Source organism: Vidua chalybeata, chromosome 10 (assembly GCF_026979565.1).
Source record: "Vidua chalybeata isolate OUT-0048 chromosome 10, bVidCha1 merged haplotype, whole genome shotgun sequence".
NCBI lineage: Eukaryota > Metazoa > Chordata > Aves > Passeriformes > Viduidae > Vidua > Vidua chalybeata.
The window spans coordinates 26,054,839-26,060,239 of NC_071539.1; the positions used below are offsets into that span (position 1 = coordinate 26,054,839).

A 5,401-nucleotide genomic window follows, 5' to 3' on the forward strand; every position below is an offset into this window, starting at 1 on the left:
GGTGGCTTCAATGGTCTCCAGGCAGTCATGTTCCACTGGTTCCCCTTGGTTTCTACTGAGGAAGGAGGCTGGATTGACAATGTTAGTCACTACTATCTCTACATCATCTTGCTCCACTATGATAGCTTGGTATCTCAGGAGCCGTTGTGGGGAAAGCCAATGCCCACCTTTTACCTCTAGCACTGCAGACACTGTGTGAGACACTAGCACAGTTCTTTTCTGGCCTAGGGTGAATTTGTGTGCCTCTTGGATGTTCAGTACGACTGCTGCAACAGCTCTGAGGCACCCAGGCCACCCTTTAGCTGCTGTATCCAATTGCTTCGAGAAGTAAGCCACTGCTCTCCGATATGGGCCGAGGTCCTGTGCTAGTATTCCTAAGGCGATTCCTTGCTTCTCATGGGAGAATAAAAGGAAAAACTTACTCACGTCCGGCAATCTCAGGGCTGGAGCTGACATGAGGGCTTTTTTCAGCTGCTTGAAAGCTTGCGTAGCTTCCTTTGTCTCTTGGATGTTCCTGCTTTCAGTTGCAATCAGTTCATAGAAGGGCTTAACAAACAGTCCATAGTTATAGATCCATAACCTGCACCACCCTGTCATCCTCAGGAAAGTTCGTAGTTCCTTTACAGTCTGAGGTTTTGGGGTCTGGCATATTGCCTCCTTCCGGCTTTGGCCCAAGGTACATTGTCTAGCACTGACTTCGTAGCCCAGATAAGTTACTTTCTGTTTTACTACTTGGGCTTTTTTCTTTGATACTCAGTACCCTTGGAGCCCCAAAAAGTTCAAGAGGCTTATCGTCCAGGCCATGCATGCTTCCCTTGTCCGTGTGGCTATCAGGATGTCATCTACATACTGTAGCAACTTCCCTTCCTCTGGAGGGGCTTCTCAGGTCTCTAATTCTTTTGCAAGTTGTTCTCCAAACAAAGTGGGTGAGTTTTTGAATCCTTGTGGGAGTCTGGTCCATGTCAGTTGAGTTCTTCGCCCGCTCTTAGGATTTTCCCATTCAAATGCAAAAATTTTCTGGCTTCGTGGATAGGAAGGCAAAAGAAGGCATCTTTTAAATCTAAAACGGTAAACCAAGTTAGCTCGGCTGTTAAGCAAGTTAATAACGTGTAGGGATTGGCCACCACAGGATACAGATCCTCAGTTACCTTGTTTATGGCCCGCAGATCCTGTACTAACCGGTATGACCCATCAGGTTTACGAACTGGTAGGATAGGGGTATTAACACTTACATAACATAAGTTGTAACAAGGTATGTAGGATAGGGGTATTAACACTTACATAACATAAGTTGTAACAAGGTATTAGAGACAATATCATGGTCATCAATGGAAGCAATATTTGATTGAACTTTTTCAGTTCTGAGGGTTCGTAACTTGTGTTTGTCAGTCACAGCAGGGAAGCACAGTGAGGCTGCTTAACAGGGCAGGATGCATACATATACTTTCCTTCGTCTACATTCACTTCACTTTATTTTTACTTACTCTTACACATAACAAAACAACCACAACAACAAGGTACCTTTTATTTTTCAACACACCTATTACACTTTTAGGTGTCCCTGGCTAGTCCCAGTGTTCTTGGATACCCCTCAATCTAGCTGTGTGGTTCCCAACTCTAGATCCTGTCAGACTTATCTTCAAACTGGCAAAATTTTTACTCAATCTTGGGTGCTCTCAACAACCCAGCAAACTTAATTCTGGCTGCTCTTGGAATGTTAATCCCTCAACCCAGCAGGTTTGACTTAACCCTGGATGCTCTTGGAACATTAATCCCTCAATCCAGCAGGTTTGATCTTGGATGTTCTTGGGCATTCTTATCCCTCAATCCAGCAGAATTTTTAGGGGCCCCTCCTACACATTTTACCTTTTATTTTTCCCCAATAGATTATGCCAAGAAAACCCTCTTTTTACCTTTTAATTAATTTTTTTTTCTAATTAATTACCTTTTCCTCCCCCCCCCCCCCCCACACACTAAGGGGTCCCACTCTTTCTCTGAGACCCAGTCCCAGGGGGGGGTTCTCTCACTCTTTTTATCACTCGCTTAGTCTCTTTACTGGCCGCTTTTCTCGCGAAAAAGACGGAAACGCAGCATGGGAGACTGCCGCTCTCGCTTAGCAGGTCTGGGGTAACCAGCCCGCGTCTCATTCACACACATTCATCCCCCCTTTATTCGCCCTGTAATGCAAAGGATCTCCCAGTTGCCGAGCCGTGGGGGCTTTTAGGCACTCGGCACGAAGCTCGGATAGCTGGTACATCTGAGGGTCCACGAGAAGAACGGGAGGGACACTCGGGTTGCTGAAATCCTGCTCGTTTATTGAAGGGTCGCAGAAGGGGCAAACAGGGAGACAACGAAGCAGAAGGGAGGCAGATTCCGAGAGCCCCGAAGGGCGGGGTGAGGATTCTTTTACTGCGTAGGGGTAGGAGGGTTTAGCATTCGAGGGTACAATCGGGAGAAGGCTAAAGGGAGGGGAAATACAACATTAACCAGTGGGGAAAGGGGAAAGGAGTGTTCTTGGTGGAAGAAACAAAGGGAAAACGTGGAACAGAGAAGATTCTAGGCTAAGGGGCAGACTTGAACAATAACTGACAGGACAGGGGGAGGGTACAATTCTCTTACAAAAGGGGGTGGAGAACTCATACAACTGCAGTTTCCCATGGCAACCCTGGACTGCCTTCCTTACCCAACCCCTCCTCCTACAGTAGGCGACTAGAGAGGCAGAATACGCAGCTGCGGAGCTGGCCGAAAGCAAGTGCCGCTTGCCGGCGTCTTTCGGCAAAAGCGGGGCTCCGGAGCGCACCGCTGCCGCTGCCGTCATCTGTGCGCGAAGTAGCCGCTTCTTGTCCTCCGGCAGCTGGAGATCGCGGTAGCTTGTAAGAGGCGAAGAACGAAGCCGCGAAGAAGCCGGCTTGTGTGCGAAGCTCGCAGACTGCTGCAGGACGGTGGCTGCTGCTCTCCTGCCTCTTGAATTCACTCTTGGCATGCCAATAGAAGGTGTTCCAAGAAAACTTTCCTGGGTTCTGACGTAGCGGTCATGAATCCCACCTTGGAAAGTCCTGCTACTCTCCAGAGGCTCCGAGATGCAGAGAACACGGTGGCAGCTGCTGAAAAGAAGGGCAACTGTGAGTTGGTCAAGAAGCAAGAACCTAGGCAGCTGCCTGTGCTTGGCAAGGAGCAGCTGCTGGATTCTTGCAATTGCCTTCAGTGCGCACAGAAGCCCGCTGCTCGGCTGCTTGGTTTTTCGCCTTCAGTCAATTGCACACTACGTAAATAAGTTAGAAAATTTGTTACCCTATAAGCTCCCATGTAAATATGTTAGGAAGTTTGTTAGTCTATACGTACCCATGTAAATATGATTGGAAGTTTGTTAGTCTATAAGCACCCATGTAAAGATGTTCTGTAGATTGTTACTCTATAGGCTGCCATGTAAACATGTTCTGTAGACTGTTGTTTCTATAAGGATTGTCCAAATAAAACATCTTCTGTAAATCCTAGCTTTTGCCTATCTTTGGGAAAAAAATACTGTTTCTTTTTAAAATCTCAGTTCTCTTTGCAATGCCTTTGGGCCCAGGCGGCGTTTGCACCCTTGTGCTTTCCACTTGTTCTGGGTTGCTGGGGCTGGAGGTCCCCGGCGGGGCTGGCACGGCCACCCCGGGGCTGGGGGTCCCTGTGCACAGGGGGTCCCACCGACACCACTGCTGGCACTGGGCACTGCTGCTCTTCCTGGGCTGGGCCAGAGCAGTGTCCCCAGGAGCAGAGCTGTCAGCAGCAGAGAGGGGGCTCTGACAGCAGTGGCCCCTGCAGCAATGGCCCAAAGCAGGCAGGAAGCCTTCAGCCACCCTTGCTGCTGGAGCCACGGGGACTCCTGGACCGGGAGGCGGCATCGGGCCACAGGCATGCCAAATCCACCTTCATGCTCTGAAGGCCATGGCAGCCTTGGGAACTGCGGGACCCGGATCTGGGCTGCTGCAAGGGCTGATGTTTAAGGCTTGGAGCCTCCAAAGGCTCCGGCCTTCGCTTGCCAGCCCGCCTTGCACTGCCCTGTGCCCGCACTGATCAAGAGACAAAAGCCAAGCCAGGGGATCCTCACCCTGCCCCCATTCCTGCTGCTGGCAGCGGCCACTGGCCCCTGTCCCCCACTCGGCTGACAGCTGGAGGGGCAGGGCAGGCTGTGCTGGGCAGGGGGCGGGGGGCTTTGGGCCTGTGGGTGCTGCTGCTGCTGGGGGCCATGGGCCCACGTCTACCTTTTCCCTCTCTTCCCTCCTGTCACTTTCCCCATTTTCTCTCTCTGGGAGCTTGGCTTCTCTCTCTCCTGTCTGCAGGGTCAGCCGCACGTGGGACCCTGCAGGAACTGCCTGAACTACAGGGAAGTGGGAGAGGACTCTTTCTCAGGAACTGTAGTCACAGGACAAGGGGGAATGGGATCAAACTGCAAGAGCTGGAATAGATTTGATGATGGGAAGAAGTTCTTTCTTGGGAGGGTGGTTGTCCCTGACACAGGGAGCAGTGCAGAGAGGCTGTGGATGCCCCGTCGCCAGGAACATCCAAGGCCAGCTTGGACAGGGTCCAGAGCAACCTGGTGTGGTGGGAAGTTGCTCAGGTTGAAAGCAGATGATCCTTAGGGGCCCTTGCAAGCCAAAGCATTCAAGGATTTGATCATTCCATGATCCCCATCTCTCCGTCTGGAGTGGCCCTGAAACTTCTGTGACATCACAGCTCCCAGCGTGTTGCAGGAGGAAGGTCCAGGTCCTGGAAACGAGCACAGCAGACACTTCACCTGCTGCCAGCGGCCAGTTCTCCCTCGCCCTTCGCTCTGCCCGTCAGTGCCGAGCTGTTGCTGCTGCCTGGGCTTTTCCTGACGCCTGCTCTGAAGCCAATCCCGGCAGGATGGGCACTGCTGCCCCAGTGGAGGTACAGTGCCATTCCAGGGAGGGGGGCACCCTGCCTGGGCAGGCTGCAGCCATGTGGGAATGGATGGGATGGGACAGCAAGCCCAGCGTGAGATTGTGCTGCCTCTTGCAGACGGTCAGAGACACTCTGGAGGAGATGGAAGTGGACATGGTGGTGCATGGAGAAGAAATGATGGAGGTGGACACAGAAGACACTGCCGAGGACATGGAGGTGGACGTGGAGGACGACACCGAGGAAATGGAGGTTGATGAGAAGGATGAGGAGGAGCCCATGGTCCTCGGATGAAGATGGAGCCCCACGAGCAAGAGAAGCAGATGCTTCCCACGCCCAGCCCACCTGAGCCACTGCTGGCAGCAGAGTCCAGCGCTGCTGCATCCTTTCCTCCAGGACTGAGGGAGATGCTGGACATTGATATGACCCCTTTGTAATTATGTTCTAGGTTTAGAGGTTTTCTGTAAATATGTTTTAAAGTTTGTTACCCTATAGGCTC

The 5,401-nt window shown here is 51.6% G+C and overlaps 1 long non-coding RNA gene across 1 annotated transcript; it reads right to left on the reverse strand.

Annotated features, from left to right (window-relative positions):
* Positions 1–2,294: 2,294 nt before the first annotated feature.
* On the reverse strand, positions 2,295–3,786 carry LOC128792966 (uncharacterized). Its single transcript, XR_008432612.1, has 2 exons — positions 3,343–3,786; positions 2,295–3,104 (listed from the first exon to the last, which is right to left on the reverse strand). It is a non-coding gene; the product is annotated as an uncharacterized LOC128792966 (long non-coding RNA).
* Positions 3,787–5,401: the final 1,615 nt, after the last annotated feature.